This window comes from Schistocerca gregaria, chromosome 10 (genome assembly GCF_023897955.1).
Source record: "Schistocerca gregaria isolate iqSchGreg1 chromosome 10, iqSchGreg1.2, whole genome shotgun sequence".
In the NCBI taxonomy this organism is placed as follows: domain Eukaryota; kingdom Metazoa; phylum Arthropoda; class Insecta; order Orthoptera; family Acrididae; genus Schistocerca; species Schistocerca gregaria.
In genome coordinates this window covers 60,169,755-60,193,555 of record NC_064929.1, presented here as the reverse complement: position 1 = coordinate 60,193,555, position 23,801 = coordinate 60,169,755, and the positions used below count along the sequence as shown (strand labels likewise).

Below are 23,801 nucleotides of genomic sequence, written 5' to 3'. Positions count from 1 at the left end.
AGTGTTTGTCTGCTGAATAATGGGAGTGCAAGGGTCTGTGTCGTCTATATGGCTGTATGTAGCGTGGGGGGCGGGCGTAGCTCAGATGGTAGAGCGCTCGCTTAGTATGCGAGAGATACTGGGATCAATACCCAGTGCCTCCAGAATTTTTAACACACCTACATGCTCACCTTGCCATGCAAGTGGAATAAATCTCAGCCTGCAGATGTGTCTAGGAAGATACAAGCGAATGATTACCATCCACAATTGGCAAGCGTGCTGTTATTAGTGCGCGGGAAGCACGCTCCTCCCACGCCACCACTTTATTTAGAAACAGTACAAGTGTTCCCGTAAGATTCTCAAGCCTATGTCGGAAAGATCTGCCTTGCGCCGAGTTCACGTAAATCCCACTGCACATTCCTATTCTTTGCGTGCAGTCGGCTGCTACTGGTGTTGCTAGTTGTGACTGCTGATAACAGATGCCGTAGCAATCAATTCATGGAGTGAGTTGTATGTTTTGCGATAGTCTGTCTCTGACAAGCAACCACAGATGACATAGGTGCGAACACAGGAAGCTAGCAGACCCTCGCTGCCTGCAGACTCCGAGCAGCCACTCTAGGAGGGCGGCCTAAGCCGTAGGCGAAATGTGCTCATTCGCTTTGGCGCGACGTCGAACTATAAATAATGCTGTCACTAGCGTGAGCGTTGCGTGGGCGTCGTGGAAAGTCGGAAAAGTCGGCTGCGTGGGTGAGTGCCAAGTTTGGGGAGCGTTTTGTAGTATGCGCAGTGCAATGGAGACGCGGAAACTTGTTGTGGCCCAGTGTTTTGCAGTTGGACGACAAGATTAGTACACAGTAGTAAAGAGCGAGGCACTGAGTTGGCATGAATAATGGAGTGCACAATGGGGCTCGAGATGTGTTTGTTACCTCAGGTGCTGTATGATTGTCGACAAGGAGTGAAAACGGAGCAATTTGTGACGGCTCTTTCAATTTAAGACGTTAAAAACAGACGGAATTTGCATTTGTAATCCCAGAGCATCGAAACTACTTGGAACTTTTGTGTATATGAACGTGTCCGCGCCTTTGTACTCTGCTCCCTTCACCGCTACAAACCAACCAACCATCGTGTCCGTGCGCATCAGAGTCGCAAAGAATGGGGAATAGCGCAGTTTCGTCGTGCCTGGGGCGTAGCTCAGTTGGTAGAGCGTTCGCTTCGCATGTGAAAGGTGCAGGGTTCAAGCCGCGGAGCCTCAATTTTTTGTGGTCAGTGCATTGTAAGTGTTGGTCGCGGCGAACCTAAAGGCACGCAAGATGTTGCAAAGCCAGCGTCACAGACTGATATGATGTATACTGACGTAAGGAGAGCAAGATGTAAGTGTGGGGACCGGCTGTTATCGAAGTGTCATCGAGTGCAGATCTGTCTTAGGTGTCACGGCTTAACCTCATTGAAGTCTAGAGGGTGGACAACACGTTCGTCTTACTCAGAGCGGTGTCCGAACTCTATTTTCAACGTTATACGTGCCACTTTCATTGTGGCCAACTACGATTCGATACAGAATGCACGAAACCTGAAGTACACCCTAACGGATACATAGAGAGTAGTGTTTGTCTGCTGAATAATGGGAGTGCAAGGGTCTGTGTCGTCTTTATGGCTGTATGTAGCGCCATTAGTCTTCGTGGAGGGCCGGCGTAGCTCAGATGGTAGAGCGCTCGCTTAGTATGCGAGAGTACTGGGATCAATACCCAGTGCCTCCGGAATTTTTAACACACCTACATGCGCAACTTGCCATGCAAGTGGAATAATTCTCAGCCTGCAGATGTGTCTAGGAAGATACAAGCGAATGATTAGCATCCACAATTGGCAAGCGTGCTGTTATTAGTGCTCGGGGAGCACCCTCCTCCCACGCCTACACTTTATTTAGAAACAGTACAAGTGTTCCCGTAAGATTCTCAAGCCTATGTCGGAAAGACCTGCCTTGCGCCGAGTTCACGTAAATCCCACTGCACATTCCTATTCTTTGCGTGCAGTCGGCTGCTACTGGTGTTGCTAGTTGTGACTGCTGATAACAGATGCCGGAGCAATCAATTCATGGAGTGAGTTGTATGTTTGGCGATAGTCTGTCTCTGACAATCAAGCACAGGTGACATAGGTGCGAACACAGGAAGCTAGCAGACCCTCGCTGCCTGCAGACACCGAGCAGCCACTCTAGGAGGGCGGCCTAAGCCGTAGGCGAAATGTGCTCATTCGCTTTGGCGCGACGTCGAACTATAAATCATGCTGTCACTAGCGTGAGCGTTGCGTGAGCGTCGTGGAAAGTCGGAAAAGTCGGCTGCGTGGGTGAGTGCCAAGTTTGGGGAGCGTTTTGTAGTATGCGCAGTGCAATGGAGACGCGGAAACTTGTTGTGGCCCAGTGTTTTGCAGTTGGACGACAAGATTGGTACACAGTAGTAAAGAGCGAGGCACTGAGTTGGCATGAATAATGGAGTGCACAATGGGGCTCGAGATGTGTTTGTTACCTCAGGTGCTGTATGATTGTCGACAATGAGTGAAAACGGAGCAATTTGTGACGGCTCTTTCAATTTAAGACGTTAAAAACAGACGGAATTTGCATTTGTAATACCAGAGCATCGAAATTACTTGGAACTTTTGTGTATATGAACGTGTCCGCGCCTTTGTACTCTGCTCCCTTCACCGCTACAAACCAACCAACCATCGTGTCCGTGCGCATCAGAGTCGCAAAGAATGGGGAATAGCGCAGTTTGGTCGTGCCTGGGGCGCAGCTCAGTTGGTAGAGCGTTCGCTTCGCATGTGAAAGGTGCAGGGTTCAAGCCGCGGCGCCTCAATTTTTTGTGGTCAGTGCATTGTAAGTGTTGGTCGCGGCGAACCTAAAAGCACGCAAGATGTTGCAAAGCCAGCGTCACAGACTGATATGATGTATACTGACGTAAGGAGAGCAAGATGTAAGTGTGGGGACCGGCTGTTATCGAGGTGTCATCGAGTGCAGATCTGTCTTAGGTATCACGGCTTAACCTCATTGAAGTCTAGAGGGTGGACAACACGTTCGTCTTACTCAGAGCGGTGTCCGAACTCTATTTTCAACGTTATACGTGCCACTTTCATTGTGGCCAACTGCGATTCGATACAGAATGCACGAAACCTGAAGTACACCCTAATGGATACATAGAGAGTAGTGTTTGTCTGCTGAATAATGGGAGTGCAAGGGTCTGTGTCGTCTATATGGCTGTATGTAGCACCATTAGTCTTCGTGGGGGGCGGGCGTAGCTCAGATGGTAGAGCGCTCGCTTAGTATGCGAGAGGTACTGGGATCAATACCCAGTGCCTCCAGAATTTTTAACACACCTACATGCGCACCTTGCCATGCAAGTGGAATAATTCTCAGCCTGCAGATGTGTCTAGGAAGATACAACCGAATGATTAGCATCCACAATTGGCAAGCGTGCTGTTATTAGTGCGCGGGGAGCACAATCCTCCCACGCCACCACTTTATTTAGAATCAGTACAAGTGTTCCCGTAAGATTCTCAAGCCTATGTCGGAAAGATCTGCCTTGCGCCGAGTTCACGTAAATCCCACTGCACATTCCTATTCTTTGCGTGCAGTCGGCTGCTACTGGTGTTGCTAGTTGTGACTGCTGATAACAGATGCCGTAGCAATCAATTCATGGAGTGATTTGTATGTTTTGCGATAGTCTGTCTCTGACAAGCAAGCACAGATGACATAGGTGCGAACACAGGAAGCTAGCAGACCCTCGCTGCCTGCAGACACCGAGCAGCCACTCTAGGAGGGCGGCCTAAGCCGTAGGCGAAATGTGCTCATTCGCTTTGGCGCGACGTCGAACTATAAATAATGCTGTCACTAGCGTGAGCGTTGCGTGGGCGTCGTGGAAAGTCGGAAAAGTCGGCTGCGTGGGTGAGTGCCAAGTTTGGGGAGTGTTTTGTAGTATGCGCAGTGCAATGGACACGCGGAAACTTGTTGTGGCCCAGTGTTTTGCAGTTGGACGACAAGATTAGTACACAGTCGTAAAGAGCGAGGCACTGAGTTGGCATGAATAATGGAGTGCACAATGGGGCTCGAGATGTGTTTGTTACCTCAGGTGCTGTATGATTGTCGACAAGGAGTGAAAACGGAGCAATTTGTGACGGCTCTTTCAATTTAAGACGTTAAAAACAGACGGAATTTGCATTTGTAATACCAGAGCATCGAAACTACTTGGAACTTTTGTGTATATGAACGTGTCCGCGCCTTTGTACTCTGCTCCCTTCACCGCTACAAACCAACCAACCATCGTGTCCGTGCGCATCAGAGTCGCAAAGAATGGGGAATAGCGCAGTTTGGTCGTGCCTGGGGCGTAGCTCAGTTGGTAGAGCGTTCGCTTCGCATGTGAAAGGTGCAGGGTTCAAGCCGCGGAGCCTCAATTTTTTGTGGTCAGTGCATTGTAAGTGTTGGTCGCGGCGAACCTAAAGGCACGCAAGATGTTGCAAAGCCAGCGTCACAGACTGATATGATGTATACTGACGTAAGGAGAGCAAGATGTAAGTGTGGGGACCGGCTGTTATCGAGGTGTCATCGAGTGCAGATCTGTCTTAGGTGTCACGGCTTAACCTCATTGAAGTCTAGAGGGTGGACAACACGTTCGTCTTACTCAGAGTGGTGTCCGAACTCTATTTTCAACGTTATACGTGCCACTTTCATTGTGGCCAACTACGATTCGATACAGAATGCACGAAACCTGAAGTACACCCTAACGGATACATAGAGAGTAGTGTTTGTCTGCTGAATAATGGGAGTGCAAGGGTCTGTGTCGTCTTTATGGCTGTATGTAGCACCATTAGTCTTCGTGGGGGGCCGGCGTAGCTCAGATGGTAGAGCGCTCGCTTAGTATGCGAGAGGTACTGGGATCAATACCCAGTGCCTCCGGAATTTTTAACACACCTACATGCGCACCTTGCCATGCAAGTGGAATAATTCTCAGCCTGCAGATGTGTCTAGGAAGATACAAGCGAATGATTAGCATCCACAATTGGCAAGCGTGCTGTTATTAGTGCTCGGGGAGCACCCTCCTCCCACGCCTACACTTTATTTAGAAACACTACAAGTGTTCCCGTAGGATTCTCAAGCCTATGTCGGAAAGATCTGCCTTGCGCCGAGTTCACGTAAATCCCACTGCACATTCCTATTCTTTGCGTGCAGTCGGCTGCTACTGGTGTTGCTAGTTGTGACTGCTGATAACAGATGCCGTAGCAATCAATAAATGGAGTGAGTTGTATGTTTGGCGATAGTCTGTCTCTGACAATCAAGCACAGGTGACATAGGTGCGAACACAGGAAGCTAGCAGACCCTCGCTGCCTGCAGACACCGAGCAGCCACTCTAGGAGGGCGGCCTAAGCCGTAGGCGAAATGTGCTCATTCGCTTTGGCGCGACGTCGAACTATAAATCATGCTGTCACTAGCGTGAGCGTTGCGTGAGCGTCGTGGAAAGTCGGAAAAGTCGGCTGCGTGGGTGAGTGCCAAGTTTGGGGAGCGTTTTGTAGTATGCGCAGTGCAATGGAGACGCGGAAACTTGTTGTGGCCCAGTGTTTTGCAGTTGGAACACAAGATTAGTACACAGTAGTAAAGAGCGAGGCACTGAGTTGGCATGAATAATGGAGTGCACAATGGGGCTCGAGATGTGTTTGTTACCTCAGGTGCTGTATGATTGTCGACAAGGAGTGAAAACGGAGCAATTTGTGACGGCTCTTTCAATTTAAGACGTTAAAAACAGACGGAATTTGCATTTGTAATACCAGAGCATCGAAACTACTTGGAACTTTTGTGTATATGAACGTGTCCGCGCCTTTGTACTCTGCTCCCTTCACCGCTACAAACCAACCAACCATCGTGTCCGTGCGCATCAGAGTCGCAAAGAATGGGGAATAGCGCAGTTTGGTCGTGCCTGGGGCGCAGCTCAGTTGGTAGAGCGTTCGCTTCGCATGTGAAAGGTGCAGGGTTCAAGCCGCGGCGCCTCAATTTTTTGTGGTCAGTGCATTGTAAGTGTTGGTCGCGGCGAACCTAAAAGCACGCAAGATGTAGCAAAGCCAGCGTCACAGACTGATATGATGTATACTGACGTAAGGAGAGCAAGATGTAAGTGTGGGGACCGGCTGTTATCGAGGTGTCATCGAGTGCAGATCTGTCTTAGGTATCACGGCTTAACCTCATTGAAGTCTAGAGGGTGGACAACACGTTCGTCTTACTCAGAGCGGTGTCCGAACTCTATTTTCAACGTTATACGTGCCACTTTCATTGTGGCCAACTACGATTCGATACAGAATGCACGAAACCTGAAGTACACCCTAATGGATACATAGAGAGTAGTGTTAGTCTGCTGAATAATGGGAGTGCAAGGGTCTGTGTCGTCTATATGGCTGTATGTAGCACCATTAGTCTTCGTGGGGGGCGGGCGTAGCTCAGATGGTAGAGCGCTCGCTTAGTATGCGAGAGGTACTGGGATCAATACCCAGTGCCTCCAGAATTTTTAACACACCTACATGCGCACCTTGCCATGCAAGTGGAATAATTCTCAGCCTGCAGATGTGTCTAGGAAGATACAAGCGTATGATTAGCATCCACAATTGGCAAGCGTGCTGTTATTAGTGCGCGGGAAGCACCCTCCTCCCACGCCACCACTTTATTTAGAAACAGTACAAGTGTTCCCGTAAGATTCTCAAGCCTATGTCGGAATGATCTGCCTTGCGCCGAGTTCACGTAAATCCCACTGCACATTCCTATTCTTTGCGTGCAGTCGGCTGCTACTGGTGTTGCTAGTTGTGACTGCTGATAACAGATGCCGTAGCAATCAATTCATGGAGTGAGTTGTATGTTTTGCGATAGTCTGTCTCTGACAAGCAAGCACAGGTGACATAGGTGCGAACACAGGAAGCTAGCAGACCCTCGCTGCCTGCAGACACCGAGCAGCCACTCTAGGAGGGCGGCCTAAGCCGTAGGCGAAATGTGCTCATTCGCTTTGGCGCGACGTCGAACTATAAATAATGCTGTCACTAGCGTGAGTGTCGTGGAAAGTCGGAAAAGTCGGCTGCGTGGGTGAGTGCCAAGTTTGGGGAGCGTTTTGTAGTATGCGCAGTGCAATGGAGACGCGGAAACTTGTTGTGTCCCAGTGTTTTGCAGTTGGACGACAAGATTAGTACACAGTAGTAAAGAGCGAGGCACTGAGTTGGCATGAATAATGGAGTGCACAATGGGGCTCGAGATGTGTTTGTTACCTCAGGTGCTGTATGATTGTCGACAAGGAGTGAAAACGGAGCAATTTGTGACGGCTCTTTCAATTTAAGACGTTAAAAACAGACGGAATTTGCATTTGTAATACCAGAGCATCGAAACTACTTGGAACTTTTGTGTATATGAACGTGTCCGCGCCTTTGTACTCTGCTCCCTTCACCGCTACAAACCAACCAACCATCGTGTCCGTGCGCATCAGAGTCGCAAAGAATGGGGAATAGCGCAGTTTGGTCGTGCCTGGGGCGTAGCTCAGTTGGTAGAGCGTTCGCTTCGCATGTGAAAGGTGCAGGGTTCAAGCCGCGGCGCCTCAATTTTTTGTGGTCAGTGCATTGTAAGTGTTGGTCGCGGCGAACCTAAAGGCACGCAAGATGTTGCAAAGCCAGCGTCACAGACTGATATGATGTATACTGACGTAAGGAGAGCAAGATGTAAGTGTGGGGACCGGCTGTTATCGAGGTGTCATCGAGTGCAGATCTGTCTTAGGTATCACGGCTTAACCTCATTGAAGTCTAGAGGGTGGACAACACGTTCGTCTTACTCAGAGCGGTGTCCGAACTCTATTTTCAACGTTATACGTGCCACTTTCATTGTGGCAAACTACGATTCGATACAGAATGCACGAAACCTGAAGTACACCCTAATGGATACATAGAGAGTAGTGTTTGTCTGCTGAATAATGGGAGTGCAAGGGTCTGTGTCGTCTATATGGCTGTATGTAGCACCATTAGTCTTCGTGGGGGGCGGGCGTAGCTCAGATGGTAGAGCGCTCGCTTAGTATGCGAGAGGTACTGGGATCAATACCCAGTGCCTCCAGAATTTCTAACACACCGACATGCGCACCTTGCCATGCAAGTGGAATAATTCTCAGCCTGCAGATGTGTCTAGGAAGATACAAGCGAATGATTAGCATCCACAATTGGCAAGCGTGCTGTTATTAGTGTGCGGGAAGCACCCTCCTCCCACGCCACCACTTTATTTAGAAACAGTACAAGTGTTCCCGTAAGATTCTCAAGCCTATGTCGGAAAGATCTGCCTTGCGCCGAGTTCACGTAAATCCCACTGCACATTCCTATTCTTTGCGTGCAGTCGGCTGCTACTGGTGTTGCTAGTTGTGACTGCTGATAACAGATGCCGTAGCAATCAATTCATGGAGTGAGTTGTATGTTTTGCGATAGTCTGTCTCTGACAAGCAAGCACAGGTGACATAGGTGCGAACACAGGAAGCTAGCAGACCCTCGTTGCCTGCAGACACCGAGCAGCCACTCTAGGAGGGCGGCCTAAGCCGTAGGCGAAATGTGCTCATTCGCTTTGGCTCGACGTCGAACTATAAATAATGCTGTCACTAGCGTGAGCGTTGCGTGAGCGTCGTGGAAAGTTGGAAAAGTCGGCTGCGTGGGTGAGTGCCAAGTTTATGGAGCGTTTCGTAGTATGCGCAGTGCAATGGAGACGCGGAAACTTGTTGTGGCCCAGTGTTTTGCAGTTGGACGACAAGATTAGTACACAGTAGTAAAGAGCGAGGCACTGAGTTGGCATGAATAATGGAGTGCACAATGGGGCTCGAGATGTGTTTGTTACCTCAGGTGCTGTATGATTGTCGACAAGGAGTGAAAACGGAGCAATTTGTGACGGCTCTTTCAATTTAAGACGTTAAAAACAGACGGAATTTGCATTTGTAATACCAGAGCATCGAAACTACTTGGAACTTTTGTGTATATGAACGTGTCCGCGCCTTTGTACTCTGCTCCCTTCACCGCTACAAACCAACCAACCATCGTGTCCGTGCGCATCAGAGTCGCAAAGAATGGGGAATAGCGCAGTTTCGTCGTGCCTGGGGCGTAGCTCAGTTGGTAGAGCGTTCGCTTCGCATGTGAAAGGTGCAGGGTTCAAGCCGCGGCGCCTCAATTTTTTGTGGTCAGTGCATTGTAAGTGTTGGTCGCGGCGAACCTAAAGGCACGCAAGATGTTGCAAAGCCAGCGTCACAGACTGATATGATGTATACTGACGTAAGGAGAGCAAGATGTAAGTGTGGGGACCGGCTGTTATCGAGGTGTCATCGAGTGCAGATCTGTCTTAGGTATCACGGCTTAACCTCATTGAAGTCTAGAGGGTGGACAACACGTTCGTCTTACTCAGAGCGGTGTCCGAACTCTATTTTCAACGTTATACGTGCCACTTTCATTGTGGCCAACTACGATTCGATACAGAATGCACGAAACCTGAAGTACACCCTAATGGATATATAGAGAGTAGTGTTTGTCTGCTGAATAATGGGAGTGCAAGGGTCTGTGTCGTCTATATGGCTGTATGTAGCACCATTAGTCTTCGTGGGGGGCGGGCGTAGCTCAGATGGTAGAGCGCTCGCTTAGTATGCGAGAGGTACTGGGATCAATACCCAGTGCCTCCAGAATTTCTAACACACCTACATGCGCACCTTGCCATGCAAGTGGAATAATTCTCAGCCTGCAGATGTGTCTAGGAAGATACAAGCGAATGATTAGCATCCACAATTGGCAAGCGTGCTGTTATTAGTGTGCGGGAAGCACCCTCCTCCCACGCCACCACTTTATTTAGAAACAGTACAAGTGTTCCCGTAAGATTCTCAAGCCTATGTCGGAAAGATCTGCCTTGCGCCGAGTTCACGTAAATCCCACTGCACATTCCTATTCTTTGCGTGCAGTCGCCTGCTACTGGTGTTGCTAGTTGTGACTGCTGATAACAGATGCCGTAGCAATCAATTCATGGAGTGAGTTGTATGTTTTGCGATAGTCTGTCTCTGACAAGCAAGCACAGGTGACATAGGTGCGAACACAGGAAGCTAGCAGACCCTCGTTGCCTGCAGACACCGAGCAGCCATTCTAGGAGGGCGGCCTAAGCCATAGGCGAAATGTGCTCATTCGCTTTGGCTCGACGTCGAACTATAAATAATGCTGTCACTAGCGTGAGCGTTGCGTGAGCGTCGTGGAAAGTCGGAAAAGTCGGCTGCGTGGGTGAGTGCCAAGTTTATGGAGCGTTTCGTAGTATGCGCAGTGCAATGGAGACGCGGAAACTTGTTGTGGCCCAGTGTTTTGCAGTTGGACGACAAGATTAGTACACAGTAGTAAAGAGCGAGGCACTGAGTTGGCATGAATAATGGAGTGCACAATGGGGCTCGAGATGTGTTTGTTACCTCAGGTGCTGTATGATTGTCGACAAGGAGTGAAAACGGAGCAATTTGTGACGGCTCTTTCAATTTAAGACGTTAAAAACAGACGGAATTTGCATTTGTAATACCAGAGCATCGAAACTACTTGGAACTTTTGTGTATATGAACGTGTCCGCGCCTTTGTACTCTGCTCCCTTCACCGCTACAAACCAACCAACCATCGTGTCCGTGCGCATCAGAGTCGCAAAGAATGGGGAATAGCGCAGTTTGGTCGTGCCTGGGGCGTAGCTCAGTTGGTAGAGCGTTCGCTTCGCATGTGAAAGGTGCAGGGTTCAAGCCGCGGCGCCTCAATTTTTTGTGGTCAGTGCATTGTAAGTGTTGGTCGCGGCGAACCTAAAGGCACGCAAGATGTTGCAAAGCCAGCGTCACAGACTGATATGATGTATACTGACGTAAGGAGAGCAAGATGTAAGTGTGGGGACCGGCTGTTATCGAGGTGTCATCGAGTGCAGATCTGTCTTAGGTATCACGGCTTAACCTCATTGAAGTCTAGAGGGTGGACAACACGTTCGTCTTACTCAGAGCGGTGTCCGAACTCTATTTTCAACGTTATACGTGCCACTTTCATTGTGGCCAACTACGATTCGATACAGAATGCACGAAACCTGAAGTACACCCTAATGGATATATAGAGAGTAGTGTTTGTCTGCTGAATAATGGGAGTGCAAGGGTCTGTGTCGTCTATATGGCTGTATGTAGCACCATTAGTCTTCGTGGGGGGCGGGCGTAGCTCAGATGGTAGAGCGCTCGCTTAGTATGCGAGAGGTACTGGGATCAATACCCAGTGCCTCCAGAATTTTTAACACACCTACATGCGCACCTTGCCATGCAAGTGGAATAATTCTCAGCCTGCAGATGTGTCTAGGAAGATACAAGCGAATGATTAGCATCCACAATTGGCAAGCGTGCTGTTATTAGTGTGCGGGAAGCACCCTCCTCCCACGCCACCACTTTATTTAGAAACAGTACAAGTGTTCCCGTAAGATTCTCAAGCCTATGTCGGAAAGATCTGCCTTGCGCCGAGTTCACGTAAATCCCACTGCACATTCCTATTCTTTGCGTGCAGTCGGCTGCTACTGGTGTTGCTAGTTGTGACTGCTGATAACAGATGCCGTAGCAATCAATTCATGGAGTGAGTTGTATGTTTTGCGATAGTCTGTCTCTGACAAGCAAGCACAGGTGACATAGGTGCGAACACAGGAAGCTAGCAGACCCTCGTTGCCTGCAGACACCGAGCAGCCATTCTAGGAGGGCGGCCTAAGCCGTAGGCGAAATGTGCTCATTCGGTTTGGCGCGACGTCGAACTATAAATAATGCTGTCACTAGCGTGAGCGTCGTGGAAAGTCGGAAAAGTCGGCTGCGTGGGTGAGTGAGAAGTTTGGGGAGCGTTTTGTAGTATGCGCAGTGCAATGGAGACGCGGAAACTTATTGCCGGCCGCGGTGGTCTCGCGGTTCTAGGCGCGCAGTCCGGAACCGTGCGACTGCTACGGTCGCAGGTTCGAATCCTGCCTCGGGCGTGGATGTGTGTGATGTCCTTAGGTTAGTTAGGTTTAAGTAGTTCTAAGTTCTAGGGGACTAATGACTACAGCAGTTGAGTCCCATAGTGCTCAGAGCCATTTGAACCATTTTTTTGAAACTTGTTGTGGCCCAGTGTTTTGTAGTTGGACGACAAGATTAGTACACAGTAGTAAAGAGCGAGGCACTGAGTTGGCATGAATAATGGAGTGCACAATGGGGCTCGAGATGTGTTTGTTACCTCAGGTGCTGTATGATTGTCGACAAGGAGTGAAAACGGAGCAATTTGTGACGGCTCTTTCAATTTAAGACGTTAAAAACAGACGGAATTTGCATTTGTAATACCAGAGCATCGAAACTACTTGGAACTTTTGTGTATATGAACGTGTCCGCGCCTTTGTACTCTGCTCCCTTCACCGCTACAAACCAACCAACCATCGTGTCCGTGCGCATCAGAGTCGCAAAGAATGGGGAATAGCGCAGTTTGGTCGTGCCTGGGGCGTAGCTCAGTTGGTAGAGCGTTCGCTTCGCATGTGAAAGGTGCAGGGTTCAAGCCGCGGCGCCTCAATTTTTTGTGGTCAGTGCATTGTAAGTGTTGGTCGCGGCGAACCTAAAGGCACGCAAGATGTTGCAAAGCCAGCGTCACAGACTGATATGATGTATACTGACGTAAGGAGAGCAAGATGTAAGTGTGGGGACCGGCTGTTATCGAGGTGTCATCGAGTGCAGATCTGTCTTAGGTATCACGGCTTAACCTCATTGAAGTCTAGAGGGTGGACAACACGTTCGTCTTACTCAGAGCGGTGTCCGAACTCTATTTTCGACGTTATACGTGCCACTTTCAGTGTGGCCAACTACGATTCGATACAGAATGCACGAAACCTGAAAGACACCCTAACGGATACATAGAGAGTAGTGTTTGTCTGCTGATTAATGGGAGTGCAAGGGTCTGTGTCGTCTATATGGCTGTATGTAGCACCATTAGTCTTCGTGGGGGGCGGGCGTAGCTCAGATGGTAGAGCGCTCGCTTAGTATGCGAGAGGTACTGGGATCAATACCCAGTGCCTCCAGAATTTTTAACACACCTACATGCGCACCTTGCCATGCAAGTGGAATAATTCTCAGCCTGCAGATGTGTCTAGGAAGATACAAGCGAATGATTAGCATCCACAATTGGCAAGCGTGCTGTTATTAGTGTGCGGGAAGCACCCTCCTCCCACGCCACCACTTTATTTAGAAACAGTACAAGTGTTCCCGTAAGATTCTCAAGCCTATGTCGGAAAGATCTGCCTTGCGCCGAGTTCACGTAAATCCCACTGCACATTCCTATTCTTTGCGTGCAGTCGGCTGCTACTGGTGTTGCTAGTTGTGACTGCTGATAACAGATGCCGTAGCAATCAATTCATGGAGTGAGTTGTATGTTTTGCGATAGTCTGTCTCTGACAAGCAAGCACAGGTGACATAGGTGCGAACACAGGAAGCTAGCAGACCCTCGTTGCCTGCAGACACCGAGCAGCCATTCTAGGAGGGCGGCCTAAGCCGTAGGCGAAATGTGCTCATTCGGTTTGGCGCGACGTCGAACTATAAATAATGCTGTCACTAGCGTGAGCGTCGTGGAAAGTCGGAAAAGTCGGCTGCGTGGGTGAGTGAGAAGTTTGGGGAGCGTTTTGTAGTATGCGCAGTGCAATGGAGACGCGGAAACTTATTGCCGGCCGCGGTGGTCTCGCGGTTCTAGGCGCGCAGTCCGGAACCGTGCGACTGCTACGGTCGCAGGTTCGAATCCTGCCTCGGGCGTGGATGTGTGTGATGTCCTTAGGTTAGTTAGGTTTAAGTAGTTCTAAGTTCTAGGGGACTAATGACTACAGCAGTTGAGTCCCATAGTGCTCAGAGCCATTTGAACCATTTTTTTGAAACTTGTTGTGGCCCAGTGTTTTGTAGTTGGACGACAAGATTAGTACACAGTAGTAAAGAGCGAGGCACTGAGTTGGCATGAATAATGGAGTGCACAATGGGGCTCGAGATGTGTTTGTTACCTCAGGTGCTGTATGATTGTCGACAAGGAGTGAAAACGGAGCAATTTGTGACGGCTCTTTCAATTTAAGACGTTAAAAACAGACGGAATTTGCATTTGTAATACCAGAGCATCGAAACTACTTGGAACTTTTGTGTATATGAACGTGTCCGCGCCTTTGTACTCTGCTCCCTTCACCGCTACAAACCAACCAACCATCGTGTCCGTGCGCATCAGAGTCGCAAAGAATGGGGAATAGCGCAGTTTGGTCGTGCCTGGGGCGTAGCTCAGTTGGTAGAGCGATCGCTTCGCATGTGAAAGGTGCAGGGTTCAAGCCGCGGCGCCTCAATTTCTTGTGGTCAGTGCATTGTAAGTGTTGGTCGCGGCGAACCTAAAGGCACGCAAGATGTTGCAAAGCCAGCGTCACAGACTGATATGATGTATACTGACGTAAGGAGAGCAAGATGTAAGTGTGGGGACCGGCTGTTATCGAGGTGTCATCGAGTGCAGATCTGTCTTAGGTATCACGGCTTAACCTCATTGAAGTCTAGAGGGTGGACAACACGTTCGTCTTACTCAGAGCGGTGTCCGAACTCTATTTTCGACGTTATACGTGCCACTTTCAGTGTGGCCAACTACGATTCGATACAGAATGCACGAAACCTGAAAGACACCCTAACGGATACATAGAGAGTAGTGTTTGTCTGCTGATTAATGGGAGTGCAAGGGTCTGTGTCGTCTATATGGCTGTATGTAGCACCATTAGCCTTCGGGGGGGGCGGGCGTAGCTCAGATGGTAGAGCGCTCGCTTAGTATGCGAGAGGTACTGGTATCAATACCCAGTGCCTCCAGAATTTTTAACACACCTACATGCGCACCTTGCCATGCAAGTGGAATAATTCTCAGCCTGCAGATGTGTCTAGGAAGATACAAGCGAATGATTACCATCCACAATTGGCAAGCGTGCTGTTATTAGTGCGCGGGAAGCACCCTCCTCCCACGCCTACACTTTATTTAGAAACAGTACAAGTGTTCCAGTAAGATTCTTAAGCCTATGTCGGAAAGATCTGCCTTGCGCCGAGTTCACGTAAATCCCACTGCACATTCCTATTCTTTGCGTGCAGTCGGCTGCTACTGGTGTTGCTAGTTGTGACTGCTGATAACAGATGCCGTAGCAATCAATTCATGGAGTGAGTTGTATGTTTTGCGATAGTCTGTCTCTGACAAGCAAGCACAGGTGACATAAGTGCGAACACAGGAAGCTAGCAGACCCTCGCTGCCTGCAGTCACCGAGCAGCCACTCTAGGAGGGCGGCCTAAGCCGTAGGCGAAATTTGCTCATTCGCTTTGGCGCGACGACGAACTATAAATAATGCTGTCACTAGCGTGAGCGTTGCGTGGGCGTCGTGGAAAGTCGGAAACGTCGGCTGCGTGGGTGAGTGCCAAGTTTGGGGAGCGTTTTGTAGTATGCGCAGTGCAATGGAGACGCGGAAACTTGTTGTGGCCCAGTGTTTTGCAGTTGGACGACAAGATTAGTACACAGTAGTAAAGAGCGAGGCACTGAGTTGGCATGAATAATGGAGTGCACAATGGGGCTCGAGATGTGTTTGTTACCTCAGGTGCTGTATGATTGTCGACAAGGAGTGAAAACGGAGCAATTTGTGACGGCTCTTTCAATTTAAGACGTTAAAAACAGACGGAATTTGCATTTGTAATACCAGAGCATCGAAACTACTTGGAACTTTTGTGTATATGAACGTGTCCGCGCCTTTGTACTCTGCTCCCTTCACCGCTACAAACCAACCAACCATCGTGTCCGTGCGCATCAGAGTCGCAAAGAATGGGGAATAGCGCAGTTTGGTCGTGCCTGGGGCGTAGCTCAGTTGGTAGAGCGTTCGCTTCGCATGTGAAAGGTGCAGGGTTCAAGCCGCGGCGCCTCAATTTTTTGTGGTCAGTGCATTGTAAGTGTTGGTCGCGGCGAACCTAAAGGCACGCAAGATGTTGCAAAGCCAGCGTCACAGACTGATATGATGTATACTGACGTAAGGAGAGCAAGATGTAAGTGTGGGGACCGGCTGTTATCGAGGTGTCATCGAGTGCAGATCTGTCTTAGGTATCACGGCTTAACCTCATTGAAGTCTAGAGGGTGGACAACACCTTCGTCTTACTCAGAGCGGTGTCCGAACTCTATTTTCGACGTTATACGTGCCACTTTCAGTGTGGCCAACTACGATTCGATACAGAATGCACGAAACCTGAAAGACACCCTAACGGATACATAGAGAGTAGTGTTTGTCTGCTGATTAATGGGAGTGCAAGGGTCTGTGTCGTCTATATGGCTGAATGTAGCACCATTAGCCTTCGGGGGGGGGGGGGGGGGGGGGCGGGCGTAGCTCAGATGGTAGAGCGCTCGCTTAGTATGCGAGAGGTACTGGTATCAATACCCAGTGCCTCCAGAATTTTTAACACACCTACATGCGCACCTTGCCATGCAAGTGGAATAATTCTCAGCCTGCAGATGTGTCTAGGAAGATACAAGCGAATGATTAGCATCCACAATTGGCAAGCGTGCTGTTATTAGTGCGCGGGAAGCACCCTCCTCCCACGCCTACACTTTATTTAGAAACAGTACAAGTGTTCCCGTAAGATTCTCAAGCCTATGTCGGAAAGATCTGCCTTGCGCCGAGTTCACGTAAATCCCACTGCACATTCCTATTCTTTGCGTGCAGTCGGCTGCTACTGGTGTTGCTAGTTGTGACTGCTGATAACAGATGCCGTAGCAATCAATTCATGGAGTGAGTTGTATGTTTTGCGATAGTCTGTCTCTGACAAGCAAGCACAGGTGACATAAGTGCGAACACAGGAAGCTAGCAGACCCTCGCTGCCTGCAGTCACCGAGCAGCCACTCTAGGAGGGCGGCCTAAGCCGTAGGCGAAATGTGCTCATTCGCTTTGGCGCGACGACGAACTATAAATAATGCTGTCACTAGCGTGAGCGTTGCGTGGGCGTCGTGGAAAGTCGGAAACGTCGGCTGCGTGGGTGAGTGCCAAGTTTGGGGAGCGTTTTGTAGTATGCGCAGTGCAATGGAGACGCGGAAACTTGTTGTGGCCCAGTGTTTTGCAGTTGGACGACAAGATTAGTACACAGTAGTAAAGAGCGAGGCACTGAGTTGGCATGAATAATGGAGTGCACAATGGGGCTCGAGATGTGTTTGTTACCTCAGGTGCTGTATGATTGTCGACAAGGAGTGAAAACGGAGCAATTTGTGACGGCTCTTTCAATTTAAGACGTTAAAAACAGACGGAATTTGCATTTGTAATACCAGAGCATCGAAACTACTTGGAACTTTTGTGTATATGAACGTGTCCGCGCCTTTGTACTCTGCTCCCTTCACCGCTACAAACCAACCAACCATCGTGTCCGTGCGCATCAGATTCGCAAAGAATGGGGAATAGCGCAGTTTGGTCGTGCCTGGGGCGTAGCTCAGTTGGTAGAGCGTTCGCTTCGCATGTGAAAGGTGCAGGGTTCAAGCCGCGGCGCCTCAATTGTTGTGGTCAGTGCATTGTAAGTGTTGGTCGCGGCGAACCTAAAGGCACGCAAGATGTTGCAAAGCCAGCGTCACAAACTGATATGATGTATACTGACGTAAGGAGAGCAAGATGTAAGTGTGGGGACCGGCTGTAATCGAGGTGTCATCGAGTGCAGATCTGTCTTAGGTATCACGGCTTAACCTCATTGAAGTCTAGAGGGTGGACAACACGTTCGTCTTACTCAGAGCGGTGTCCGAACTCTATTTTCGACGTTATACGTGCCACTTTCAGTGTGGCCAACTACGATTCGATACAGAATGCACGAAACGTGAAAGACACCCTAACGGATACATAGAGAGTAGTGTTTGTCTGCTGATTAATGGGAGTGCAAGGGTCTGTGTCGTCTATATGGCTGTATGTAGCACCATTAGTCTTCGGGGGGGCGGGCGTAGCTCAGATGGTAGAGCGCTCGCTTAGTATGCGAGAGGTACTGGTATCAATACCCAGTGCCTCCAGAATTTTTAACACACCTACATGCGCACCTTGCCATGCAAGTGGAATAATTCTCAGCCTGCAGATGTGTCTAGGAAGATACAAGCGAATGATTAGCATCCACAATTGGCAAGCGTGCTGTTATTAGTGCGCGGGAAGCACCCTCCTCCCACGCCTACACTTTATTTAGAAACAGTACAAGTGTTCCCGTAAGATTCTCAAGCCTATGTCGGAAGGATCTGCCTTGCGCCGAGTTCACGTAAATCCCACTGCACATTCCTATTCTTTGCGTGCAGTCGGCTGCTACTGGTGTTGCTAGTTGTGACTGCTGATAACAGATGCCGTAGCAATCAATTCATGGAGTGAGTTGTATGTTTTGCGATAGTCTGTCTCTGACAAGCAAGCACAGGTGACATAGGTGCGAACACAGGAAGCTAGCAGACCCTCGCTGCCTGCAGTCACCGAGCAGCCACTCTAGGAGGGCGGCCTAAGCCATAGGCGAAATGTGCTCATTCGCTTTGGCGCGACGACGCACTATAAATAATGCTGTCACTAGCGTGAGCGTTGCGTGGGCGTCGTGGAAAGTCGGAAAAGTCGGCTGCGTGGGTGAGTGCCAAGTTTGGGGAGCGTTTTGTAGTATGCGCAGTGCAATGGAGACGCGGAAACTTGTTGTGGCCCAGTGTTTTGCAGTTGGACGACAAGACTAGTACACAGTAGTAAAGAGCGTGGCACTGAGTTGGCATGAATAATGGAGTGCACAATGAGGCTCGAGATGTGTTTGTTACCTCAGGTGCTGTATGATTGTCGACAAGGAGTGAAAACGGAGCAATTTGTGACGGCTCTTTCAATTTAAGACGTTAAAAACAGACGGAATTTGCATTTGTAATACCAGAGCATCGAAACTACTTGGAACTTTTGTGTATATGAACGTGTCCGCGCCTTTGTACTCTGCTCCCTTCACCGCTACAAACCAACCAACCATCGTGTCCGTGCGCATCAGAGTCGCAAAGAATGGGGAATAGCGCAGTTTGGTCGTGCCTGGGGCGTAGCTCAGTTGGTAGAGCGTTCGCTTCGCATGTGAAAGGTGCAGGGTTCAAGCCGCGGCGCCTCAATTGTTGTGGTCAGTGCATTGTAAGTGTTGGTCGCGGCGAACCTAAAGGCACGCAAGATGTTGCAAAGCCAGCGTCACAAACTGATATGATGTATACTGACGTAAGGAGAGCAAGATGTAAGTGTGGGGACCGGCTGTAATCGAGGTGTCATCGAGTGCAGATCTGTCTTAGGTATCACGGCTTAACCTCATTGAAGTCTAGAGGGTGGACAACACGTTCGTCTTACTCAGAGCGGTGTCCTAACTCTATTTTCGACGTTATACGTGCCACTTTCAGTGTGGCCAACTACGATTCGATACAGAATGCACGAAACCTGAAAGACACCCTAACGGATACATAGAGAGTAGTGTTTGTCTGCTGATTAATGGGAGTGCAAGGGTCTGTGTCGTCTATATGGCTGTATGTAGCACCATTAGTCTTCGGGGGGGCGGGCGTAGCTCAGATGGTAGAGCGCTCGCTTAGTATGCGAGAGGTACTGGTATCAATACCCAGTGCCTCCAGAATTTTTAACACACCTACATGCGCACCTTGCCATGCAAGTGGAATAATTCTCAGCCTGCAGATGTGTCTAGGAAGATACAAGCGAATGATTAGCATCCACAATTGGCAAGCGTGCTGTTATTAGTGCGCGGGAAGCACCCTCCTCCCACGCCTACACTTTATTTAGAAACAGTACAAGTGTTCCCGTAAGATTCTCAAGCCTATGTCGGAAGGATCTGCCTTGCGCCGAGTTCACGTAAATCCCACTGCACATTCCTATTCTTTGCGTGCAGTCGGCTGCTACTGGTGTTGCTAGTTGTGACTGCTGATAACAGATGCCGTAGCAATCAATTCATGGAGTGAGTTGTATGTTTTGCGATAGTCTGTCTCTGACAAGCAAGCACAGGTGACATAGGTGCGAACACAGGAAGCTAGCAGACCCTCGCTGCCTGCAGTCACCGAGCAGCCACTCTAGGAGGGCGGCCTAAGCCATAGGCGAAATGTGCTCATTCGCTTTGGCGCGACGACGCACTATAAATAATGCTGTCACTAGCGTGAGCGTTGCGTGGGCGTCGTGGAAAGTCGGAAAAGTCGGCTGCGTGGGTGAGTGCCAAGTTTGGGGAGCGTTTTGTAGTATGCGCAGTGCAATGGAGACGCGGAAACTTGTTGTGGCCCAGTGTTTTGCAGTTGGACGACAAGACTAGTACACAGTAGTAAAGAGCGTGGCACTGAGTTGGCATGAATAATGGAGTGCACAATGGGGCTCGAGATGTGTTTGTTACCTCAGGTGCTGTATGATTGTCGACAAGGAGTGAAAACGGAGCAATTTGTGACTGCTCTTTCAATTTAAGACGTTAAAAACAGACGGAATTTGCATTTGTAATACCAGAGCATCGAAACTACTTGGAACTTTTGTGTATATGAACGTGTCCGCGCCTTTGTACTCTGCTCCCTTCACCGCTACAAACCAACCAACCATCGTGTCCGTGCGCATCAGATTCGCAAAGAATGGGGAATAGCGCAGTTTGGTCGTGCCTGGGGCGTAGCTCAGTTGGTAGAGCGTTCGCTTCGCATGTGAAAGGTGCAGGGTTCAAGCCGCGACGCCTCAATTGTTGTGGTCAGTGCATTGTAAGTGTTGGTCGCGGCGAACCTAAAGGCACGCAAGATGTTGCAAAGCCAGCGTCACAAACTGATATGATGTATACTGACGTAAGGAGAGCAAGATGTAAGTGTGGGGACCGGCTGTAATCGAGGTGTCATCGAGTGCAGATCTGTCTTAGGTATCACGGCTTAACCTCATTGAAGTCTAGAGGGTGGACAACACGTTCGTCTTACTCAGAGCGGTGTCCGAACTCTATTTTCGACGTTATACGTGCCACTTTCAGTGTGGCCAACTACGATTCGATACAGAATGCACGAAACGTGAAAGACACCCTAACGGATACATAGAGAGTAGTGTTTGTCTGCTGATTAATGGGAGTGCAAGGGTCTGTGTCGTCTATATGGCTGTATGTAGCACCATTAGTCTTCGGGGGGGCGGGCGTAGCTCAGATGGTAGAGCGCTCGCTTAGTATGCGAGAGGTACTGGTATCAATACCCAGTGCCTCCAGAATTTTTAACACACCTACATGCGCACCTTGCCATGCAAGTGGAATAATTCTCAGCCTGCAGATGTGTCTAGGAAGATACAAGCGAATGATTAGCATCCACAATTGGCAAGCGTGCTGTTATTAGTGCGCGGGAAGCACCCTCCTCCCACGCCTACACTTTATTTAGAAACAGTACAAGTGTTCCCGTAAGATTCTCAAGCCTATGTCGGAAGGATCTGCCTTGCGCCGAGTTCACGTAAATCCCACTGCACATTCCTATTCTTTGCGTGCAGTCGGCTGCTACTGGTGTTGCTAGTTGTGACTGCTGATAACAGATGCCGTAGCAATCAATTCATGGAGTGAGTTGTATGTTTTGCGATAGTCTGTCTCTGACAAGCAAGCACAGGTGACATAGGTGCGAACACAGGAAGCTAGCAGACCCTCGCTGCCTGCAGTCACCGAGCAGCCACTCTAGGAGGGCGGCCTAAGCCATAGGCGAAATGTGCTCATTCGCTTTGGCGCGACGACGCACTATAAATAATGCTGTCACTAGCGTGAGCGTTGCGTGGGCGTCGTGGAAAGTCGGAAAAGTCGGCTGCGTGGGTGAGTGCCAAGTTTGGGGAGCGTTTTGTAGTATGCGCAGTGCAATGGAGACGCGGAAACTTGTTGTGGCCCAGTGTTTTGCAGTTGGACGACAAGACTAGTACACAGTAGTAAAGAGCGTGGCACTGAGTTGGCATGAATAATGGAGTGCACAATGAGGCTCGAGATGTGTTTGTTACCTCAGGTGCTGTATGATTGTCGACAAGGAGTGAAAACGGAGCAATTTGTGACGACTCTTTCAATTTAAGACGTTAAAAACAGACGGAATTTGCATTTGTAATACCAGAGCATCGAAACTACTTGGAACTTTTGTGTATATGAACGTGTCCGCGCCTTTGTACTCTGCTCCCTTCACCGCTACAAACCAACCAACCATCGTGTCCGTGCGCATCAGAGTCGCAAAGAATGGGGAATAGCGCAGTTTGGTCGTGCCTGGGGCGTAGCTCAGTTGGTAGAGCGTTCGCTTCGCATGTGAAAGGTGCAGGGTTCAAGCCGCGGCGCCTCAATTGTTGTGGTTAGTGCATTGTAAGTGTTGGTCGCGGCGAACCTAAAGGCACGCAAGATGTTGCAAAGCCAGCGTCACAAACTGATATGATGTATACTGACGTAAGGAGAGCAAGATGTAAGTGTGGGGACCGGCTGTTATCGAGGTGTCATCGAGTGCAGATCTGTCTTAGGTATCACGGCTTAACCTCATTGAAGTCTAGAGGGTGGACAACACGTTCGTCTTACTCAGAGCGGTGTCCTAACTCTATTTTCGACGTTATACGTGCCACTTTCAGTGTGGCCAACTACGATTCGATACAGAATGCACGAAACCTGAAAGACACCCTAACGGATACATAGAGAGTAGTGTTTGTCTGCTGATTAATGGGAGTGCAAGGGTCTGTGTCGTCTATATGGCTGTATGTAGCACCATTAGTCTTCGGGGGGGCGGGCGTAGCTCAGATGGTAGAGCGCTCGCTTAGTATGCGAGAGGTACTGGTATCAATACCCAGTGCCTCCAGAATTTTTAACACACCTACATGCGCACCTTGCCATGCAAGTGGAATAATTCTCAGCCTGCAGATGTGTCTAGGAAGATACAAGCGAATGATTAGCATCCACAATTGGCAAGCGTGCTGTTATTAGTGCGCGGGAAGCACCCTCCTCCCACGCCTACACTTTATTTAGAAACAGTACAAGTGTTCCCGTAAGATTCTCAAGCCTATGTCGGAAGGATCTGCCTTGCGCCGAGTTCACGTAAATCCCACTGCACATTCCTATTCTTTGCGTGCAGTCGGCTGCTACTGGTGTTGCTAGTTGTGACTGCTGATAACAGATGCCGTAGCAATCAATTCATGGAGTGAGTTGTATGTTTTGCGATAGTCTGTCTCTGACAAGCAAGCACAGGTGACATAGGTGCGAACACAGGAAGCTAGCAGACCCTCGCTGCCTGCAGTCACCGAGCAGCCACTCTAGGAGGGCGGCCTAAGCCATAGGCGAAATGTGCTCATTCGCTTTGGCGCGACGACGCACTATAAATAATGCTGTCACTAGCGTGAGCGTTGCGTGGGCGTCGTGGAAAGTCGGAAAAGTCGGCTGCGTGGGTGAGTGCCAAGTTTGGGGAGCGTTTTGTAGTATGCGCAGTGCAATGGAGACGCGGAAACTTGTTGTGGCCCAGTGTTTTGCAGTTGGACGACAAGACTAGTACACAGTAGTAAAGAGCGTGGCACTGAGTTGGCATGAATAATGGAGTGCACAATGGGGCTCGAGATGTGTTTGTTACCTCAGGTGCTGTATGATTGTCGACAAGGAGTGAAAACGGAGCAATTTGTGACTGCTCTTTCAATTTAAGACGTTAAAAACAGACGGAATTTGCATTTGTAATACCAGAGCATCGAAACTACTTGGAACTTTTGTGTATATGAACGTGTCCGCGCCTTTGTACTCTGCTCCCTTCACCGCTACAAACCAACCAACCATCGTGTCCGTGCGCATCAGAGTCGCTAAGAA

General features: G+C 49.4%; 8 non-coding genes across 8 annotated transcripts; all 8 read left to right on the top strand.

Annotated features, from left to right (window-relative positions):
- Nucleotides 1-7,511: 7,511 nt before the first annotated feature.
- Nucleotides 7,512-7,584, top strand: Trnaa-cgc (transfer RNA alanine (anticodon CGC)). The gene has a single exon. It is a non-coding gene; the product is annotated as a tRNA-Ala (tRNA).
- A 1,518-nt stretch (nucleotides 7,585-9,102) lies between these two features.
- Trnaa-cgc (transfer RNA alanine (anticodon CGC)) lies at nucleotides 9,103-9,175 on the top strand. Its single transcript has one exon. It is a non-coding gene; the product is annotated as a tRNA-Ala (tRNA).
- A 1,518-nt stretch (nucleotides 9,176-10,693) lies between these two features.
- Nucleotides 10,694-10,766, top strand: Trnaa-cgc (transfer RNA alanine (anticodon CGC)). The gene has a single exon. It is a non-coding gene; the product is annotated as a tRNA-Ala (tRNA).
- Nucleotides 10,767-12,485: 1,719 nt separating this feature from the next.
- Trnaa-cgc (transfer RNA alanine (anticodon CGC)) lies at nucleotides 12,486-12,558 on the top strand. Its single transcript has one exon. It is a non-coding gene; the product is annotated as a tRNA-Ala (tRNA).
- Nucleotides 12,559-15,868: 3,310 nt separating this feature from the next.
- Trnaa-cgc (transfer RNA alanine (anticodon CGC)) lies at nucleotides 15,869-15,941 on the top strand. The gene has a single exon. It is a non-coding gene; the product is annotated as a tRNA-Ala (tRNA).
- Nucleotides 15,942-17,472: 1,531 nt separating this feature from the next.
- On the top strand, nucleotides 17,473-17,545 carry Trnaa-cgc (transfer RNA alanine (anticodon CGC)). The gene has a single exon. It is a non-coding gene; the product is annotated as a tRNA-Ala (tRNA).
- Nucleotides 17,546-19,061: 1,516 nt separating this feature from the next.
- Trnaa-cgc (transfer RNA alanine (anticodon CGC)) lies at nucleotides 19,062-19,134 on the top strand. Its single transcript has one exon. It is a non-coding gene; the product is annotated as a tRNA-Ala (tRNA).
- A 3,105-nt stretch (nucleotides 19,135-22,239) lies between these two features.
- Trnaa-cgc (transfer RNA alanine (anticodon CGC)) lies at nucleotides 22,240-22,312 on the top strand. Its single transcript has one exon. It is a non-coding gene; the product is annotated as a tRNA-Ala (tRNA).
- The last annotated feature ends 1,489 nt before the right edge of the window (nucleotides 22,313-23,801 follow it).